We start from the raw sequence: 22,193 nt of genomic DNA, 5'->3' as shown, positions 1-22,193 counted from the left end.
CTCGGATAGTAAAATAAATTTTAACAAATGTAAAAGAATTGAAATCCTACAAAGTATGTTCTTTGACTATAGTGGAATTAAACCAGAAATTAGTCATGGGAAAATATCTGGAAAATCCTCAAATATTTAAAATTAAACAACACACTTTAAAGTAACCCATGGGTCAAAGCAGAAGTGTCAAGGAAAATTAGAAATTATTTTAAACTACAGGAAATGAAAATACAACATTTTAAAATTTGTGAAGTGCAGCTAGACAGTGCTCAGAGGAAAATGTGTATCATTAAATGTTTAGAAACAAAAAGGGGTCTGAAATCAATAGTCTCAGCCAGTGGTTGGCAAACTACAGCCTGTGGGCTCCAACCTATCACCTCTTTTTATAAACAAAGTTTTACTGGAATATAGCTATGCCCATTCACTTACTTATTGTCTATGGCTGCTTTATTCCTAAGAGGCCAGCATTACCCTAATATCAAAACCAGACAAAGACACTACAAGACAAGAAAACTATAGACCAATGCCTACAAAGAACCAAAATTCTAAACAAAATTTGGCAAATCAAAGTCCAGCAATAAGGCTGGGCACAATGGCTCATGCCTGTAATTCCAGCACTTTGGGAGGTTGAGGCGGATCAAGTGGATCACTTGAGTTCAGGAGTTCAAGACCAGCCTGGCCAACATAGTGAAACCCCAATTCTACTAAAAATACAAAAATTAGCCAGATGTGGTGATGCACACCTGTAATCCCAGCAACTCAGAAGGCTGAGGCAGGAAAATCACTTGAACCCGGGAGGTGGAGGTTGCAGCAAGTGCACTCCAGCCTGGGCTACAGAGCGAGACTCTGTCTCGAAAAATGATAATAATAATACATTATGAATAAGTAGTATTTATCCCCAGAATTCAAGTCTAAGCCAACATTTGAAAATCAATTAATGTAACTCACCACATTAATAAATGAAAGAAAAAAACATGATCATCTCAATAGGTGTAGGAAAAGCATCTGACAAAAGAAGAAAACTTTCTTAACTTGATAAAGGGCAACTCTACAAGGTGATACTGCTATATACCCATTATATGCTAAAATAAAGAAAACTTGCAATACTAAGTGCTTGCAAAGATGTAGAACTCCTGAAATTCTTAACCATTGCTTATGAGAATGCAAAATGATATATCCCATCTGATAAAGAGTTTGGTAGCTTAAAAAAATAAAGTTATCCATACACTTATCATACAACTCAACAATCAGTTATTTATCCAACAGAAATAGGAACATTGGTTCACAGAAAAACACGTATGTGAATGTTTGTAATGGCTTTGCTCATAATTAATACCCAAACCTAAAAGCAAGCCTTTAAGTAATGAATGGATAAACAAATTGTGAAACATCCATACAATGGGATACTACTCAGCAGTAAAGAGGAATACATTATTAATACAGGAATCAACATAATAAAGCTCAAATGCACTCTGTCAAGTGAGGGAAGATAGACTCAAAAGGCTGCATATTCTACAATTCCACTCATATGACATTCTGGAGAAAACCAGGCTGTAAAAACAGACTGGAGGTTGCCAGGGCCTGGAGTTGGGAAAGCAGTTGACGCCAAAGGAAAATTTTGGAGATGTGATAGCCATGTTTTGTATCTTTGTTGTGGTTACCTAACTCTAGGCACTTGTAAAACCTCAGAACTATACACCAAGAAGAATGCATTTTACTTTATGTAATGCAAGAATAAGTAAAATTAAAATTAACACATGCAAATAGAACAGTGTCTAACGTTATGGAAATATAAAAAGTTTTTAAGAATTGGACTGCTTCGAAAATCAGTGTTTAAACATAAATGGTTACTTAGAAGAACTATATCATATTTTACATTGCTTATAGCCATTCATTGCTTAGTCCATGACTAGTTAATCATGTTATTTGAAAGAAAAGATGGTTCTTGAGAAAAGGAGCACTGTCCAGCTGAGATTTGATGAGGGTAGAGGAGAGGTGAGGCAGTCTGGAATAAGGTGCCTCCTAGGTAGGGCAGACCCTGAAGATTTTCCAAGCTTCTGGGGATCTTGTACTTTACCTGTTATTCTCCTCTAGACCTTGGGTTCTATTTTTGTTCTTTTTATGGGCTTGTCAAAAACTCAAAACTGCACACTTGTTATTGATTCAAACAATAGTCTCACAACACAGTATTCATATTCCCATTTCACTGATGGAGAAACTGAAGCCAAAAAGACTAAGGGACATATTCAAGGCCTCAAAGCTAATAAGAGCTAACCTTTAGTAAGATTCTAGTCTGCCAATGTCAATGTCTATGAAGTTGTAACAGCTGGGAGCAATCTCAACATTCTGGAAGAGTTTTTTGTTTGTTTGCTTGCTCATGGGTTGATCGTTGAGAGCTCCATAAAAAGAGCTGAGCTTCTGTGTTCGAAGCTTTGGATGGGACAAGCCAGTCAGTTAAACAGTGTATCACCCCCCTCCTTGGTTATTAATAAGCTGGGTATTTCTTGAAAAGGAATTCTAATTCTTACCTACTCCACAGAGATGCCAGAAAGATCAATTAGCTGATGCTCATCTGAGACAGAACGAAAACAAAAATGGAAAATAAAAAGCTCTATAAATGATGCTTTCCTCAGTTATTATCATTGTTATTATCACCATCATCACCATCATCATTATTTCTGCTGAATTACTGCTTCATCAGACTATTCCTATATCTTCAATCAGGGGAGAAACAGCCTGAATAAAACCCGGAAATTAAGGAATTAGGAGAGACATGCATCTAAGGGTGGGGTGGGAGCTTTCTGTGCTTAAGTATCACATCGCCCCTCAAACTTTCCATTCCTGCCCCGGGTCTATTCGACACTGAGGGAGGCCTAACATGAAAGTGGGATAAAGGTCCCCCTCCCTTCCAGTCCAGCCTTCAATGCTCTCCCTTCCCCCAAATTCCCAGACACCTGCATGGATGCTGTTCTTTCTCCTTCTGCCTTCAAATTCTCACCTTTTCCATCAAGCATGGGTATTTTACACTAATGCACTATCTCCAGAGGCTGCAGCTGAAATGGTCAAAGATTAGGTGAGAGTACCTTCAGCCTTCTGCCCTGTTGGCAACAAGTGTCAGGGGGACACCAAAGGCCTGGCCCAGGGTAGGGGGGGATACTGAAGGGGAGAAGTGACCCAAGGCACACTGATGACAATGAGGCCAGAGGAGTTCTGGGGGAGGTGTCCAAAGTGCCAGGACCATGGTCCAGCAGGCAAAGTGTGCTGGGTGGTGAAGCAGGGGAAGGATATAGGACGGTGGCCCTCAGGGGAAAGTGTTCTACATATAAAGTTTGCCTCATCCCACCTTCTGTCTGGGACAGTGGCGTCCCATGACATTCACAGTCACAGTGTGTAATGGAGCTGCAAGAGAGGGCCTTGGAGAGCATCAAATTCGATCCTGGTGTTAGAGGATTAAATGGAGCTAATGCGTTGTTGCCCAGGGACACACAGAGCCAGGATTCTGAAGTGTTCCCAAGTCCTTCCTCTTTCAATAAGCCCCTTCTGATCCGACTTCTCCCTCGTCTTCAAACTTGTAATTACTTATTCAGAGGATCTCTTCCCTTCAAGTCTGTAAGCTCCATAAGTGCAGATATTGTGTCTATCTGGTTTAGCATATACCCCTAGTGCCTAGAGTAATGTGTGATTCTGTGGTATATGTGTGTGTGAGTGTATACATTGCATGTTTGGATGTGTGTGTGTGCATGGTGTAAACATGGTACATGTAGTATCCACCTTTGGTTCTCTTTCCTTGTCTCCTTTCCTCGAAAGCACTGAGGTTTTTTCTACTTCTTTTTTTTCCCCACTGTCCTCAGTATTTTGTTCAGAGTGAGCATTTGCTCTATGTTTGATGACAATTTGTTGATTCCAAAAGAATTTACAACAAAGCAGTGATAATCATACCTACATTGGTCTAGCTCTATTTAATTTTAAGTGTCTTTGTATAAGTGAAAATTTATTGCTCATTTTTAGTATTGCACATTTCAAAGCTCTTTTAAATGCACATTAGTTAGTAAATAAATTCAGTTTGTAGGCATTTTTTATCTGTTGCAGGAAAATGGGAAGATGATCCACTTAGTAGAGAGAAGCTTTTTTGTCAGATTCTATTTGAAGAAGTCTGTTACTTTTCCTTCTAATTGGGTAGGGGAGAAAGGCAGAGTTGAAATGGAATTCATGCCCTGTTACCTGCTGGCTGGCCCTCTCAACAACTTTTGCAAACTTTCTGTCTCAATTTCCTCATCTAGAAAAGCAGCATAATAAAACTTCATTCCTAGGGCTGCTTGAGAGAAGCAGGGAGACCATCTGGGCTGTGCCTAGCACACAAAAGGCATTCTGTAAATGTTAGTTTCCCTTCTCTTCCCTTCTCATTTGGGCCAGACTTCCTGGAAGGGCTAAGATTTATAACTCTTCTGAATAATAAGAGAGTATCCAGACATTGACCTTGTACTCATTTCCATGGTTTCCAGAGTCCCTCTCCCCAACTGCTACTCTTGTGAAAGTTAAAACACACACACAGACACACACACACAGAGAGCCACCCTCCACCAGGCTTTCTCTAGCACACTGTCTCACTTCCCCTCTGCCCCATCCATTTCTTCCATTTGAAACTCTTGAGAAGGAATCACCCCATCTGCCTCTATTTATGTTTGTTTTTCCAAAACAGCTCTTGTGAAATGCAAAGTTTTAATAACAGAGAAATGATCATTTGGTGGATTGCAGAGCAGTAAAAGCTAGGTTGGAAGCTGTACACACACCAAAATACTGGGCCTGCTTGATGTTTATAGTAGGGAAATGTGATCTTTACTAAAAACATGCAGGAAATGTGAACCAGGTTTCCTCTTCCCTTACTTCTCCAGCAGAAATTAAACAACTTTTACACCCCATGTAGTCTTCAGTAGAGGATGCTAATGATGTCTCCGATGCCCTCTTCATCTGATCAAACTTTATTGTCTGTGTCAGGCTGCCAATTAAGGCATGGCTCTCCTATTGCACAAACTTCCCGAGCCACCTTAAAGGTTAATTGAATCATGTACATGCGATGCTCCAGTGGACATGGGGCTGTAGATTTCCTCTCAGACAGTGGATCTGTTGAGAGAACAAATTTAAAAATAGTGTGATTGTTATACAGCCAGAATGAAGGCTCCTAGGGGGTAGAGAAGAAGTAACCAGAGCCCATCTTTCCGTCTCAGCCTTTCTTCTTCTCCGTGTGTTCAGCTTTTTCATGGCATCTCTTTCAAGTTCTCATGAGCATCTTCCATTTCCGCTCTTCTCCATACAATGCCATTTGCTGAAAAAGAAGTTGTCTAAGGCAGGTCCATTTGGGGCATTAAATCTGACTGAGGTGGCCAGCCATGGCCTGACCCCCAAAGCAAACCTTTGACCAAAGACTGGCTTCTTCCAGTGCATTCCTTGAAATGCACATCATACTTCTCAGAGGACTGTCTCTAAGATAATGTGCTTATGTGATTATAGACTTCCCCAAAGCTAGAAGCTATGACCCAGAATAAACCATAGTTTTCAGGATTTGCTGAATGAATAAAAAGAATCATAAGATCATGGACTGCTCAAACTGGAAAGGTCTCTAGAGATCCTTTCCCTTGGTCCCCTTACACTGCAGATGAGAAACAGGTCAGAAGGGATGCACGGCACTCCCAAGTGTACAAGAACATGGCAAAAAAGAAACCGTTGTAGAATCTTGGTTTCCTGAATGAGGGAAATCCCACAGATAGGTCTGGAGCTGTCTAAGCCTGTTTGTGAATCTGCTCTGTGCTCACCCCCATCAAGGACATCCATATATAAATCAGCATTGGCCATTGTGATGAAATGCTACAAAGAACTTCATAAATTTATTAAATCAGATCCCTGAGGACCTCCACTTGATAGCATCTTTAGTCCCATTAATGCCCTTAAAAACAATTTGCTTGGGACGACACTGGTGGTGGAGGCAATGGCCGGCAACCCGCTGTAAGCAAGGCACGGAAGACATATGCTTGTGAGAAAAAGGTGTCTATGAAACTATGGATGGTACAAGAACTTCACTTGACATTGAAGAGTACTCCGATACTGAGGTACAGAAAAACCAAGTACTAACTCTGGAAGAATGGCAAGACAAGTAGGTGAATGGCAACACTGCTTTTCATCAGGAACAAGGACATCAACTATTAAAGAAGAATTTAGATACTTTTCTTAAAGGCGAGAGTCGACTGAGGGTATTTTTTCCTCTTTGCGGAAAAGTGGTTGAGATGAAATGGTTTGCAGACCGGAGACACAGTGTAGTTGGTGTGGAAATCAGTGAACTTGGGATACGAGAATTTTTTACAGAGCAGAATCTTTCCTACTCAGAAGAACCAATCACCAAAATTCCTGGAACTAAAGTAGTTAAGAGTTCTTTGGGGAACATTTCATTGTACTGTTGCAGTATTTTTTATCTTCCCAGGACAAATATTGGCAAATTTGACATGATTTAGGATAGAGGAGCATTAGTTGCCATTAATCCAGGTGATCGCAAATGCTATGCAGATATAATGTTATCCCTCCTGGGAAAGAAGTTTCAATATCTCTTGTGTGTTCTTTCTTATGATCCAACTAAACATCCAGGTCCACCATTTTACGTTCCACATGCTGAAATTGAAAGGTTGTTTGGTAAAATATGCAATATACATTGTCTTGAGAAGGTTGATGCTTTTGAAGAATGACTTAAAAGTTGGGGAATTGACTATCTTTTTGAAAAGTTATATCTACTTACAGAAAAGTAAATGAGACATAGGAAAAAAAAATCACATTGACGAGTTTTTGAGGAATTGAAAAATATGCTAAAGCCTGAAAGTGTAATGGATGAATTTTTTAAATTGTTTATAGATCATATGATAGATCTATACTAAAAATGGCTTTTTAGTAAAGCCGTTTACTTTTTCTAAAAAACTTTTAGGAGAAAAAGATGTAACTAAACTTTTCAAGTAGCTCCTTTGGAGAGGAGATTATGACGTGAAAGATTATGCCTGTGTGTCTTACAGATTGCAAGATATTTTACCAATCAGCATGTGTTACCTGTACAATTAAAAAATATTTTAAAATGCAATGCATATTAAATATAAGACACACAGAAAAAATTTTCATTACTGAAAAGCTAATTGGTGCAATCTCACTGCACCTCTGCCTCCAGTTGTGATGATTCTCCTTCAAGGTGGTCCTAAAAGTTATATAAAAGATTAGTTTTTACTATAAGCCCTTGTCTTTTACTCAGATCATAGCATCCCTTTTCACATGGTTTCTCCATATATATAACAGAATCAAGAAACAAATTTTAATTAAACAATCTGTAACAGAATCAAGAAAGAAATAAATTTTAATTAAACAACCTATATGGAACAAACATTCCCAAATTCTAAGAATAAATTTTTCTTTAAGTTTAAAAAAAAAAACAATCTGCTTTTCTGATTTTGTTTAGATTACTGTTTTCCAAATTATTCCAAGTGGATGAAGTATACTGGTTAACAGAACTTACTTTTTCTAAGTCAGATGAGCCTTAAGTTGTGACTTTCTTTAAGAAGACAGCTCACAATAGACTTCTAGATCGTGTGCTTTGAAGATTGTGACAGGGAATCCCAGTGTTGAGGGCCATATTACAGGCTGTCAGAGACTCATAGGATCTCAGGGATGAACGGTCCTTAAAGACACCTTCCCCAACTAACACCCTGCACAGTTCCTGGGCCTTAATAAATAACTGGTGAATGCATGCAAACAAAAACAGGTGGATGGATGGATCGACAGACCGATGAAGAGACAGACGAACAGATGGCTGAGTTTCCTCAACTTCCACCCTCCAGGTATCAAAATGGGATCTTTTACCCTTGAAGGCAATGAGATTAGTATCTTGTGAGTTAGCCTGGACTAGTTCAGTCAGCTGTAACTGTTAGGAAGTTCTTCCTTACATTAAGCCTAAGTCTGCCAGTGGCTTATAATGTCTGAGGTCCCAGTTTTGTTTTGAGAGACAATGCAGAATGAATATTTATCTCACTCCCACATGATAGTCCTTTAGTTATTTAAAAACAGTTGCCAAATAGACTTAAATTTTCTCTTTTACTTCAACCATTCATCTAATTGCATATCTACCTTATGAGATTATTTCAAGTATTAAGTTAGATGTCTATTCAATGCCTGGCATATAGTAAGCAGTCAGTAAATAGTAGATATTATTGTTATAAAGCCTTTGATTCCAAACTCCCCTAATATTATATTTTAAAATGTTCTATCTCCAAGAGATTTTGCATGAGACTTTTTAAAAATAAAATATGCCAGCCTGAGCTAAATGGGAGCATACAGACCACAACTGGGGACAAAAAACTTGTGTCAAGTGCTGGGAGCTTACTCATTTGGATCAGAACAGGGTTACCCAAAGGGAAGAAAGAAAAGGACCCACAAAATCAGCATTCGCTACAGTATCTTGGGCAAGGCATAGCTATTAGCAGCAAGTTTTAATAAGCTTGCATAATAAACTTTGGAGCCCTTTAGGAAGTCCATTCCAGATGGGAAGCTCAATCGCAATGACCTTGATGGTATTCTGGTCCCAGACACGTCTCTGGACATGCTCTTGTTTGTATCGTGTACACACAATGCCCCCTTGCAAAAAGACCCAACCAGACCAGAATACAAAACTTCCTACGTGGCCCAACCATTTCCTGTGGCAGAAATCACTAGCTATTCACCCAAATCCCCTTTCCTGTCTTCTTTTTAGGCACATGGCTGATTACATTTCCCAGTCTTTGTAATTAGGTATGGCCATATGGAAGTTGTATCTGATGAAATGTGAGAGGATGTTGATGTATTCCACTTGTAGATTTTTAAGATAAAAGATATGCTTCCTCTCCAACATGCCTTCTGTCCTCTGATACCAGTTGGTACAGATTATAACCCAAGGTCAAGGGTTTCATAGACTCTCAAGAAGGAAGGAAGCTGGACACTTGAGTCACTATGTAGAAAACAGCTGCCCAGTGGTCAGTAAATCAAAATTGCACTGTTACTTAAGCAAAGATAAACTTCCGTTGTGCTTGACATTTTGAAGTAGGTTCAAAAATCTAAAATATGTGGCACTGGCTTAGGAGTCTGGTGATGAGCAGCAGAGAAAGACACTGGAGGCAGGAAAGAAGGCGATCCATGACAAGCAGTTGCAAAATCTATGATAGACCTGTCACATTCCCTAACATGGAAGCCAACAAAGCACTTACAGAACGTCCAGCTGTAAGGAAAGAATCTGAACAAGAGCCAGAAAGATGGGTTTCATATATATATAAGTAATAAGAGATATATGAGCTCTGGCATTCAAGACTAGGAATGAAAGGGAAGAGAACATGCCCAGAAGTTAGAGAGTTTACCTCATTCGAAAAGTAAATTGCTCCTGAGCCAGAACCAGCAGGAGATGAGGCTTCTGCCATCCTGTTCCAGCCTATTGTTTGAGATGTCCTCCGTGTAGCCTCCACCAACTTGCAAAAAAGAGGCATGAACCCAGATCTGAGAACTATGTCCCGCATAGAAGTTCGGTTGTGATTCTAAGCATGGGAAGTTGACTGGAAGTAAACAGGCCAGAAATTGTTGAGAAAATTATACAGTTAGAAAGGCCACTGACTGTATGAATCCTAAAATGACTCCAGGTCTCTACACTTGCATGAGCAGAAAAAAAAAGCTATGAAAGTTGGACAGCACCCAAAGGATGCACGCACCACCATGCCCATGGCAAAGGGGGTGTGGAGGATAATGAATGCAGAGGAGCATCTTAGAAAGTAAAGTCAGGGGCCATGGAGGTCAATGGACAAGGGGCTCTTCCCTTGGAGAAAAATCAAGGTCTAGTCAGGGAAATTCCTTCAGGACAGGGGCAGGGGCTCTTGTCCAGGCCAGCTGAGCAGGATTCCATCATTGCCAGAGACCCAGGACTGCCATGTTCTGCCAATTCTCTTCGCCCCTCATAGAAGTCACTATTCTGCTGGCCTTGTCCCGCTCATCTCTGTACACTGCAAGTGTGTGTGAAGGTGGAGAGAAGAGGTGACTTGTTATCAGCCCCAACATAATCATATCCAGACATGTGGCAAGGACTGTCCATTACCCAAAAGTGCTGGCCTTGGGTCTAGATTCAGTAACTAGAGGGGACTTTGGGTTATCTCTCCAGGAGAAGGGGGAGGGGCTTATATGCAGGACGAGGAATGCTAGAGGATAATCGGTGACCACAGGAGCAGGCAGATACTCCAGCCTGGCCTTCCCTAGCTAATACATGGTCACTCTACTTTGAAACTGCATGCATTTGCAAATCTTCCTGGGCAAAGATATAAAACTCCCCATGTGGTCTGACCAGAGTCCTGAACTTGCAATTTCCACTATTATGGGAGCTCAGTGAAACTGAAGATGCTCACAAGCTTCCCTTCTTCTAGTTAGAGGTGACTTCTTCCAGCCATGGAAATGACAAAACTCCTCCCCCAACTACTTCCATGTCCCACCCTAAGTACCTGGGACACAGACATGTACAGATCAGAAACCTCCTGGATCCCTCAGCCTGCATGGTCCCTCCCTCCTTTGCCAGAACTTACTGTCGGGGCCACTCTTTTAGTACCTGTTATATGCTCTGCCTCACATTCTTGTTTTTATTTCTTAATAATAAAATTTGTGAGTAAATTCCATGAACAAGAACAGTTTCTTACATGTATCCTCCACCGAACTGCCCAATCATAAATAATCAAGAAATGTCTGTTTATTAACTGGGTGGCCAATTTACATAGTAAGTAAATATTAATTCCTTTTATTTTGTAAACATTTCTTGAGCATTTGTGATGTACCAGGCACTGGGGTAAGAGCCCTCTTTGCCACCAAGCCACTCATGCTCTCGTGGGGAAAATAGACACATAAAGAAGCACTAGGTCAAAGACAAGTTGAGACAGAGACAAGCATGGGACACTGTGGTGTCATGGGGAGGGGTACCTGGCCTGGGCCTCGGGGCGTTGGAATTGAAAGCTTCTTGGAGGCAGGAGGACAACAATGATTCGAACCCAAGCCCCCTCTTGTATCCAATTGTTTTTTCAATGGGAACTCAAATTCTAAAAGAGGTAATCCTTATTACCTGCCTAATTTATTTTTAAAAAATGGAGATGTATAACCTGGGTGAGCTGAGCTGCAGGGCAGGCTGGGTCCCTAGCAATTGGCATGGGCTTTATCAGAGTGGCACTACAGTTTGGGGGTGTTGTCACACCCTTCTAACAGCTGATTCCATTTCTGTTACAACTGGCCCAAGTGTCTCAGGGCTGGTTGGGGAAGTGTCTGAGTGTTTATCACAGGGGCTGTGGTTGGCAGAAGCCTTCAGAGTAACACGGTGACTAAGAACACACCCTTCAATGTCGGGCTCTATAAAACTTACTGCTTATGTGACTTAAACTTAACTGCTCTATGCTCAGTTTCTTCACCTTTAAAATAAGGATGACAGCAGTGTGGGGAAAGATCAAATGAGATAATTTGAAGCTTTCTGTGTCTGGCTTCTTTCACTCGGCAAATACTTTTGAGACATATCCATGTTGTTGCATGTATAAGTCATTCATTCCTTTTTACTGCTGAGTAGTATTCCAGTATATGAATATATCAAAAATTATTTATTTTCTTACCTGTTGATTGACATTGGGTTATTTCCTGTTTGAAGCTATTATCAGTAAAGCTACTATAAATACATACAGGCATTTGTGTGGACATGCTTTTTTTATTTTCTTTTTCTGTCATATGGCAAGTGTATACTTAATTAAATAAGAAACTGGCAAAGTGTTTTCCAAAGAGCCTGGCCCATTCTGCATTCCAATCAGTAATGTATGAGTGATTCGGTAGCTGCACATCCTCATCAATACTTGGTATAATTTAGCCATTCTAGTGTGTTTCTAGTGGATCTTGTTATGGTTTTAATTTGCATTTCTTTTTCGTTTCTTTTTCTTTCTTTCTTTCTTTTTTTTTTTTGAGATGGAGTCTCACTCCGTCACCCAGGCTAGAGTGCAATGGCACAATCTCGGCTCACCACAACCTCCACCTCCCGGGTTCAAGCGACTCTTCTGCCTTAGCCTCCCAAGTAGCTAGGACTACAGGCACGCGCCACCATGCCCAACTAATTTTTGTATTTTTAGTAGAGACAGGGTTTCACTATGTTGGCCAGGCTGGTCTCCAACTCCTGACCTCATGACCCGCCTGCCTCAGCCTCCCAAAGTGCTGGGATTACAGGCATGAGCCACTGCACCCAATTTCTAAGCAACTTTTGACTCTTTTAGAAAAATTACATCCACCTTAAACGATTAAAAAAAAATATGAAGGTATTTCAGGGCTTATGCCAAGATTGTGATGGAAATTCCCAAAGAAGATTCTAGTTATGCTCAGCAAAGTCCACATAGTGAAAACCCACAGACAGCCTTCCAACAAGCTACTCCGAAGGACTTTGTTGTCTCTCCTGAAGAGACAACATTCATTTCAGCATGGTGTTTTGAACTAATTGTTTTTAAAACTCAATCCTTTTACCTCATAGCAGACTCTTTGGCAATAGAAAATGGTAATTAATAGAGTCTGGGGTCAGTTTGCCTTGGTTCATAGCACTTACTAATTCTTCAACCTCAGTTTCCTTGTCTATGCATATTAAATGAGTTACTATACATGAAGGACTCAGAAAATACCTGGCACATATTAAGTACTCCACACAAGTTTTCATCATATTTCTTCAGCAACTTTTTTGCTCTTTGTCATTAACACTTTTTGTCCCATTATACTCTTAACAATTCTGAACTCCTCAGCTTATTCTGGTTCTAGAGCTTAATGAAATTTGAGCAAGAATCCTGTAGTTATTCAATCCACTGGATTAGGTACTCCAAGCTTATAGCATGGAGGAACGTGTAAACCTTTCACTGCATAGATAGGGTATGAAATATATTTGGAAAGAGAGGAAGGGCTGTTGCTTACTGTTTCCAAGGACTTGAAAACCAAAAAAGGGATTAACATTAATTACATGGAGTATTTTCAATGTGTATTATTTATCTTCCAATCAGGACACTTTTGGGATTGGAAGATATAAACCAAGACTGTCCCAGATAAACCAGAATGCATAGTCTCCCTAAAAATGTTTCAGGCATTGTACTTGTGCCATGACTTAGATGTTTGTCCCCTCCAAACTTCTTGTTGAAATTTGATCCCAATGTTAGAGGTGGGGGCCTAATGGGAAGTGTTTGGGTCATGGGGGGCAGATCCCTCATGAATAGATTAACACCCTCCCTCAGGGTGAGTTCTCATTCTATTAGTTCCCACAGAGCTGGTTGTGAAAAAGATCTGGCACCTCCCCTGTCTTGCTTCTTCTCTCACTATGTGATCTCTGCATTTGCCATCTCCATGAGTAGAAGGTAAAGGGGAAATGGGAGATGGCAGGTGCACTCATAGTGGAAGGCGAAGGGGAGATGCAGGTACACTCATGGTAGAAGGTGAAGGGGAGATGCCAGGTGCACTCATGGTGGAAGGTGAAGGGGAGATGACATGTGCAATCATGGTAGAGGGTGAAGGGGAGATGACATGTGTACTCACGGTGGAAGGTGAAGGGGAGATGCAGGTGCACTAATGGTGGAAGGTGAAGGGGAAATGGCAGGTGCGCTCATGGTGGAAGGTGAAGGGAAGGTGGTTGGTGCATTCGTGGTGGAAGGTGAAGGGAAGTTGCACGTGCATTCATGGTGGAAGGTGAAGAGGAGATGCAGGTACACTCATGGTGGAAGGTGAAGGGGAGATGCAGATACACTCATGGTGGAGGGTGAAGGGAAGGTGCCAGGTGCACTCATGGTGGAAGGTGAAGGGGAGATGCCAGGTGCACTCATGATGGAAGGCAAAGGGGAGATGCAGGTACACTCATGGTGGAAGGTGAAGGGGAGATGGCAGGTGCACTCAAGGTGGAAGGTGAAGGGGAGATGGCAGGTGCACTCAGTGGAAGGTGAAGGGGAGACGCAGGTGCACTCATGGTGGAGGGTGAAGGGAAGATGACAGGTGCACTCATGGTGGAAGGTGAAGGGGAGATGCAGGTACACTCATGGTGGAAGGTGAAGGGGAGATGCCAGGTGCACTCATGGTGGAAGGCGAAGGGGAGATTCATGTGCATTCATGGTGGAAGGTGAAGGGGAGATGCAGGTGTACTCATGGTGGAGGGTGAAGGGGAGATGCAGGTGCACTCATGGTGGAAGGCAAAGGGAAGATGGCATGTACAGCCTGAGGCTTTCATCAGACACAGATGCCCAGTCTTGAACTTTTCAGCCATCAGAATCATAAGCCAAATAAAATTTTTTTCTTTTTAAATACTCAGCCTTGGGTATTCCTTTATAGCAACACAAACAGACTAAGGCAGCTAGGAACTTAAAATATTTTATTTAATTACTGAACTGACCATGTTCATGTAAGAGTAAATATCATTATTCTTATTTTGCACCTGGGAAAATCAGGTTCACAAGAGGTTAATTAACTTGCCCCTCAAACCACACCACAGTGGGTAAGCAGGAGAGCTGGGATTCAGATGCAGGTCTCTGACTCAGAGGCTCCCGCCTTCACCACTGACCTTTCTACCATCAAGCCCTCAAGACTTACCCCATGCAAATCTCCTTTGTTTCTCTGCTTCCCATTACTTTTAAGACAGTATTAATGAAAATTTTCAGATGGTATGTTTATACAAAAAAATGTAGAGACCATGAAGGCCCATATACCACCATCCAGCTTGACAAATTCATCCACAGTCCCCTGTGTACCATTTCCCAATACCATTTGCCTCCCACCTCCAGAGAGGTAGGAACTAACTACTACCTGAACTAGGTTTTGTAATTTTTGTGTAACTCTTTATACTACTAAGGTGCTAGATGTACCCACAAAGGGCACACAGTCCGGTTTAGCAGGCTTTTAAACTTGTATAAATGATGTTATGTTGTGTACAATCTTCTGCAACTCCCCACACTCAGCCAGAGAAGCCCTGGCTCATTCATGTTTAGTGCTATGTAGTATTGCACTGTGTGAATACACAGCAGTTAATTGATCCATCCCCCCATCCTGACGAATAATGAGAATATTTCCAATTGCTCACAAACAGTGAGCAATTACAAACAGTGCTCTTATGAACCTTCTTATGTAAAGTATAGACCCAGAAGTGGGGTGGCTGGGTAGAAGTGTTTGCATATCTTCAACTTTACCAGGTATTGCCATTGTTCTCCAGAATGGTTTTAGCAATTTACCCTCTCACCAGCACAGTATGTGAGTTAGAATTGCTTCATATCCTCACCAACCACGGCGTGTTCAGATTTATTTCTTTCTGTAGTAGTACCTTGAATAAATTTTAAAATAGTATCATATTATAGTTTGGATTTTTATTTCTCTGTATTTCCTTGATTACTCTGATTACTAGAGAGACTGACCTTCTTTTCATAGGTTGATTGGCTGCTCAAGTTCTCTCCTCTAGATAGTAGCAGTTCTCCCTTTTCATCTCAAGAATCCTCTATCCCTCTGGGCTCATCTTCTCTTAAGAAGGCTGCCTTTGCAAGAGAGGGTTATTATTCTTTCTTACTACCCTTTTGCAAGTGCCAAGTCCCTTGTGACTTAAGGGTTATACTGCCAATTGCTCTGGAGAAAGTGGCAAGAGATGATATAAATAACAAAGAGAAGAATGTTATGAGTGTCCCACAATCTTACAAAATTCTTACTTTTAAAACCTACATTTCTGGAGAAGGTTTCCCCTCCTGGGATCTTTGGACTAGAACCATTGTTATGTTCTTACAGGGTTCTAAAGTTCTCTAGGGGAAAAATTAAATTTGTGTTTTCATTTTGCTCACAATCTTAAATTTATATTATATTAAGCATTTTCTGGACCATCCTGGTTTTTAGTACTGCTATGTTATTAGATTGCCTATATTTCTGATCTTACAATCATCTTGGTACCAGGTGAGATCACTGAACAGAGATGGACCTAATGGGCTCATCAGTTAAGATGTTAAGTCTCTAATAACAGAATACCCATGTAACAGTGGCTTTTAAAAAAGACACTACCTTATATCAATAATCCTGGAAGTTGATGGTTCAGCAATTCAATGATATCATCAAGGACCCAGGTTCTTTCTATCCTTCTGTTCTACCATCTGATGCATGTTGGCTTTGCAAACTCAGCTTTGTTTCCTCACAGTTCCAAGAGAACTGTGCATGTCCCAGGCATGCGATACTCATATAAGAAAGTTAAAGGACAAGAAGCCAGGGCAGGACTGTGAGAAAGCTCATCAGAAAGAAAAAAGGAAATCCAGAGGTTTCCCAGTCAGACTTTTCTTTATACTCAACTAGGTCACAAGGCCACTCCCAGATGCAAAGGAATCTGGGAAAGCCAATGTCCGGCATCTTTTGCCTCTAAGATAGAAGGTGAACTCTGCCCACTTGAAAGAAGGACAGATGGATGACTTCTGGGTAAGTAAATGACGCATTTGTGCCAAGTTAAAGCTATGTGTTGTCAATATCTACTGAAAAGAAGTGACAGTTTTGCAGTGGAATAAGTAGAGAAAACAGTGAAAGAAATTCAGTCATCATTCAAGACATGTTGCTATAGGCGAACCTAACTCAAAACGCTGTGCATAGGTTCAGTAAAGTAGTATCTCCTCTACTTTACCCCTGTCCCCAAACCCACAGACCCACCCTTTGATGCCATGTAAGACCCTGGCATGCTTAGGCATTTCAAGTCTATGACTCAATTACTTTAAAGGAACAAATTGTGTCTGCCTTCTTCCTCCTGCCCTTCCTGAGCTCCTCAGCTCAACTCCCTGGCCTCCTTGACCCCAGGTTTATGCACATATACATGAACTTCCTTCTAGCAAACCTGATCCCACTTGGCTTTAAATTGCTGTTAAGGTATTTCTTCCTTAGGACTTCATCTATGACCCCTCCCAGAGGCTGCATTTCATAGAAAGAATAGGACTGCACAGGAGAAAGGGCATAACTTTGTAGTCAGACAGGATTAAAATCTTGACTCCAATACTACAGATATCAATAGAATAATAAGAGAATATTACAAGAAACTTTATGTCAATAAATTCAACAACTTAGGTGAAATGTACAAATTGTCTAAAAGACACAAATAACAAAAACTGGCTGAAAAAGAGGGAGAAAAATCCAAAGAGTCCTATATCTGTTAAAGAAATGGAATTAGTAATAAACAAAACTTTGCCACAAAGAAAATACCAGAAAGAAATAACACCAGTCCATCATAAACTCTTTCAGAAAATAAAGAGGAAGTAATGCTTCTGAAACCATTTTATGAGGGCACATTACCCCTTGTACCAAACCAAAGACATAAGAAAAGAAAACTGCAGTCTATCTCTTATGGAAATAGTCACAAAAATCCTTAACAAATAATTAGTAAATTGCATACAGCAACATATAAAAAGGCTAATATGCCATAGCCAAGTAGGGTTTATATCAGAAATACAAGGTTGGCTTAATATTCAAAAATCAGGCTGGACACGGTGGCTCATGCCTGTAATCCCAGCACTTTGGAAGGCCAAGGTGGGCAGATCATCTGAGGTCAGGAGTTCAAGACTAGCCTGGCCAACATGGTGAAACCTCGTCTCTACTAAAAATACAAAAATTAGCCGGGTGTGGTGGTGGGTAACTGTAATTCCAGCTACTTGGGAGGCTGAGGCAGGGAGAATTGCTTGAACTCGGGAGGCAGAGGTTGCAGTGAGCCAAGAACACATCACCGCACTCCAGCCTGGGTGACAGAGCGAGACTCCGTCTCAAAAACAAACAAAAAAATCAATATAATTTATCATATTAACAGAATAAAGAATACCATATGTCTATCTAAACAGATCCAGAAAATGCATTTGATAAAATTCAACACCTATTCATAATTTTTTAGAAAAATTACCAGCAAACTAGAAAGGGAAATTCCTTAACCTGATAAAGAGTATCTATGAAAAATTTAGAACTAACATCATACTTGACAGTAAAATATTGTATGTTTTTCTCCAAATACTGGAAACATTGCAAAGATATTCTTTCTTATCACTCCTATTTAACCTTGTATTTGGGGGTCATAGCTAGAGCAATAAGGCAAGAAAAAGAAATAAAAGTGTTACAAATAAGAAACGAATAAGCAAAAGTGCCTTTATGTGCATAGAATATGACCATGGACTTAGAAAATCCTAAGAAATCTATCTAAAAGCTACATACATCCATACAAAAACTTGTACACAAATGTTTATGATAACTTTTTTCAAAATTGCCAAAAACTGAAAAAAACAAATGTCTATCAACAGGTGAAAAGATGAACAAGACAGTAAAAAGAGACAAATAATTGATACATGCAAAAACATCGATAAAATTTTAAAAACCACATGCTGAGTGAAAAAAACTAGAGACAAAAGAAAATACGTTGTATGCTTTTCCTTTTATGAAATACTAAGTAAGACAAATCTAATCAACAGTGAATAAAGCAGATCAGGGTTTGCCTGGGGATGCAGTGAAAATCAATTGGGTAGAAACATCAGGAAACCTTTGGAGTCATGGGTAAATCTCTTGATTATGGTGATAGTTACATGGATGTACGCATTTTTCAAAACTCATCATACTGTACATCTAAAATGTGTGCATTTTATTCTTTGCAAATTATATCACAGTGAAGTTGATTTTTAAAAATTCTGTCCTCTTTGTTTACAGAGAGGCCTAGAGCAGCTGATTTATCCCTCAGAATCTCAATTTCATAAGATGACAATTTCATAAGTATTTACTTGCAGATTTGCCATGATTATCTATCTAAGTATGGTACTTACAGCTGAGTAAGTAAGCAGTAACTTATTATTAATAAATCTGAAGACTCAAATAGATGAATCTCTAATGGTTGGGCTTCAGATATGATGAGAAGTTTGGAAAATAGTTTGAGGCAGGAACTCTTGACCAGTCTTCCTCATAATGGTCATTTTCTCTAATGGAAGGTCCAATTTTCCCTAATGGCCCAGTAAATTCAGCCATTAATATCCTTCCTCCATGATAACCCTGGGTTTGGAGTTTAATTGATATATTCTCATATTTTAAAAGAACTTTATTTCATTTGACTCCCATAGCTATCTTTGGAAGTGGGTAGATCATGAACCATATGACTCTAGAGTACAGAAAATTAAAGAGACTTGCCTAAGCCCACGTACCTCAACCAAGCCTAAAATCAAGTGACTGAAGTATTTAGTACATTATCCAGAGAAGATGAGATGGGGTGGTGGGCAGGGGGAGATATGGAGGGGAGTTCTATTTTTGCAGAACATCAAAACAATCAATCTGTTTGAAACACTTTAGTGATGAGGGCCCATGTCCAAGGCCACAGAAAGAATTAGTGGCAGAATGAGATATCTCCTGAATCTCCTGGGGTATTCTTCCTGTATCCCCTGCCTCCATCTCTCTCTCGAAAATGGTGATGGACCTGGTACTTGCCCTTGACCTTCAATAGAGCTTAACAGCACAAGATGCTCTCCTCCCATGCATTTTTTTCCCTGCCTTTTCTGGGCAGCATGGTCCTCTGCCCCCACTGCATACTCCTGCCAGTGAAAGCAGCTAGGGTTGGTGAAAGTCAGTGGACAGTTGGCCCAGCTGTTCTGGCCAGGGAGGTTGCCCCACTCCTGGCTGCCCAAGGGGAGTAGGAGGGACAGAGTAATTAATTTCTATGCATATTATTGCCAGGATCACTTACTGATCCAAGGAGGGAGATTAGAGATGTCACCCTGTAAATTAAGTCAGAGCCTTCACCTCAGTGCTTGGCTGGCAGTTTTACACAGTGCCTGACACAGTAACAAATGCAGGGTACAAAAAGGCAGCAGCTCCCCTGGGTGATGGACAGGGGGAATTGGCCCAATAAATTGTTCCCTGTAAAAAGCCATGTTTCCGTCATTAAAAGGCAGTGAATTCTCTATTGCGTTTTATTAGCTCTGGCCTTGCTAGACATGAGGTGTAATTGACAGTGTGGTTACAGGAGGTGGGCCCCAAGGTGAGGGAGACAAAGAAACTGAAAAGAGATTCTTATTTATTAAGGTGGAGGTGACAGGCGGCCGCTTAATAAGTTTTTGGCATCGGGGCCAGGAGTTGGGAGAGTGGTAGGATCCTCTGAGGGTTGATCCAAGGGCATTCATTCTACCCAGGAGAATAAAGAGCTGGTCAGACTCAAGGGAGAAGCTGGGGCCACCCTAGCAGGGCAGAGGCAAACCCTGGAGCGCTGGGCAGTGGAGGCTGCTCACAGCTGTCACCTCCACCCAGCTTAAGGGCATCATGAACACTGGACTGGGCTCAAAAGACCTGGGGTCTGGTCCTAGATTTCTCATTGACCAGACCACTAAGCAATTCTAGAAAAGTCACTATACTTTCCAGGTTTCCATATCTCCACCTGAAAAATGGGAAGAATGAGGTCAAGTGAGACTTGCTCTCTGGGAAGGCATTATGGCGGAAAAGTAAAATACTGCAGACACACTTCTGATTTCTAGAATTGTTTTATTTTCTTAGTTTAAGCATAGAACCAAGAGTTTTTTCTACTGTGTGGGTTATAAGTGATTCTTCTCACTATGGTTTTGATGTTCACATTGTCCCAGAGGTGGTCCCTGGGAGCCTTGAGCTGGCTGGCCCCTGCATCTCCTCACAGGCCTCCTAGATTCTTGGAGCTTTACCTTACATCCCTGCACAACAAGATGTTCCAGGCTTATCTGATACATCCATTCCCTCCACACGCCATCCCTGGCTCCTTTAATGGGTCAAAAGCAAAACAACTTGCATAGGAGCTGTCACTGCACATTTAGGAGTGAGATGTGGACCGCCTGTAGGACTCAGCCTCACATGCCACAAGATGTAAAGGGGTTGAAGTCAAAGTGACCAAGGATGTTTCTGAAGAGCGAGAGCTGTGGCTGTGCAGTGAGTCCTACACCCACAGGCAGGTGGGAGTTGTGCTGCCCCCAGGAGCTAGGGGCACACTGGGCTCGAGCAATCACAGACGAGACGCCAGGGTAATGGGGAGGTGAGAAGGCTCTGGCCCAGTGTAATGGGGAGGTGAGAAGGCTCTGGCCCAGGGTAATGGGGAGGTGAGAAGATCACCTGTCTGCAGCTTTCTCCTGGGCCATGTGTGGGCACTGCAGGAGAGAGAAGCCCTGAGGTCTTTTCTATTCACGCCCCAGAGGACTGCCCAGAGGGATGAGACAGCCCAGCAGGGAGCAGGGGCTATGGAGACCCTTCCCCTAGCACCATGGGGAAGGTGTACATGGCCCACTTCGTCACCTGATCAAATGTATCACCCTTCACAGGAAGTGCAGTCAAGGGTTCCCTGTGGGACCTTCATGAAAGTGTCCCTGAGAGGAATAATGAGTTCAGAACATTGGCCAACTCAGAGACAGTCCATATGAAACAGTTTCCTGACAGCAGAACAGCAAAGCCAGGTTACCCTGGTTCCAGATGGGCAAGACCTCCCCTCCCCTCTCCAGCCTTCTAGGGATCAGGAAGTGCCTCTAGGACCAGGTGGAGGGCCGGGAAGAGCAGCTGACCACAAACCCCCAACGTGCCCCAGCCAGTCCAGGCTGCCAAAGCCACCTGGGCTATGGGAGGGGAAGCAGGATCGAGTATTTAAAAAGCAGACTCCTCCTGGGGAAAGCTTTGCTATGCTCCTATAGAATACCAGAGGCCAAGTTCGGGATTCTAATGAGGCTGAGGTCCCCCAGGGCTACAACCCACTGGGCAACTGAGGAAGGCCCTCTTCTTCCCTTCTTCCCTATTGACTTCATTCACCCTTCCTTCCACCCATCCATTACTATGTGTTCATTACATTCCAGGCCACATACTGGGGGCCAGGAGCACAACAGTGAGTAAAAAGAGAAATGGCCTCTACCCTCATAAAGCTGCAGCTCAGTGGGCAGAGGCAGACATTAATTAAATCCTCAGATAAATAAACATGAAATCACAAATAGGACCAGTGCTATAAAGACAAGGGCCAAGGCTCTGACGGGCATATCCAACTTGGTCTGGAAAGTCGGAAAGCAGGGATTGGGTCTGTCTGTCCAGGGGGCCTGCCCAGCATAGCACAGAGAGGCACTCAATCAATGAAAAAGACCAAAGAATGAACCTGGGAACTGGGGAAGAGTTAGGATAGGGTGCAA

At 41.6% G+C, this 22,193-nt stretch overlaps 1 pseudogene; it reads left to right on the top strand.

Moving 5' to 3' along the window:
• Positions 1 to 6,010: 6,010 nt before the first annotated feature.
• On the top strand, positions 6,011 to 6,782 carry LOC116468086 (thiopurine S-methyltransferase-like; annotated as a pseudogene).
• The last annotated feature ends 15,411 nt before the right edge of the window (positions 6,783 to 22,193 follow it).

This window comes from Hylobates moloch, unplaced genomic scaffold, assembly GCF_009828535.3.
Source record: "Hylobates moloch isolate HMO894 unplaced genomic scaffold, HMol_V3 SCAFFOLD_5, whole genome shotgun sequence".
Classification (NCBI taxonomy): domain Eukaryota; kingdom Metazoa; phylum Chordata; class Mammalia; order Primates; family Hylobatidae; genus Hylobates; species Hylobates moloch.
Note: the sequence above shows the minus strand (reverse complement) of the source record. Positions and strands in the feature narration are given on the sequence as shown.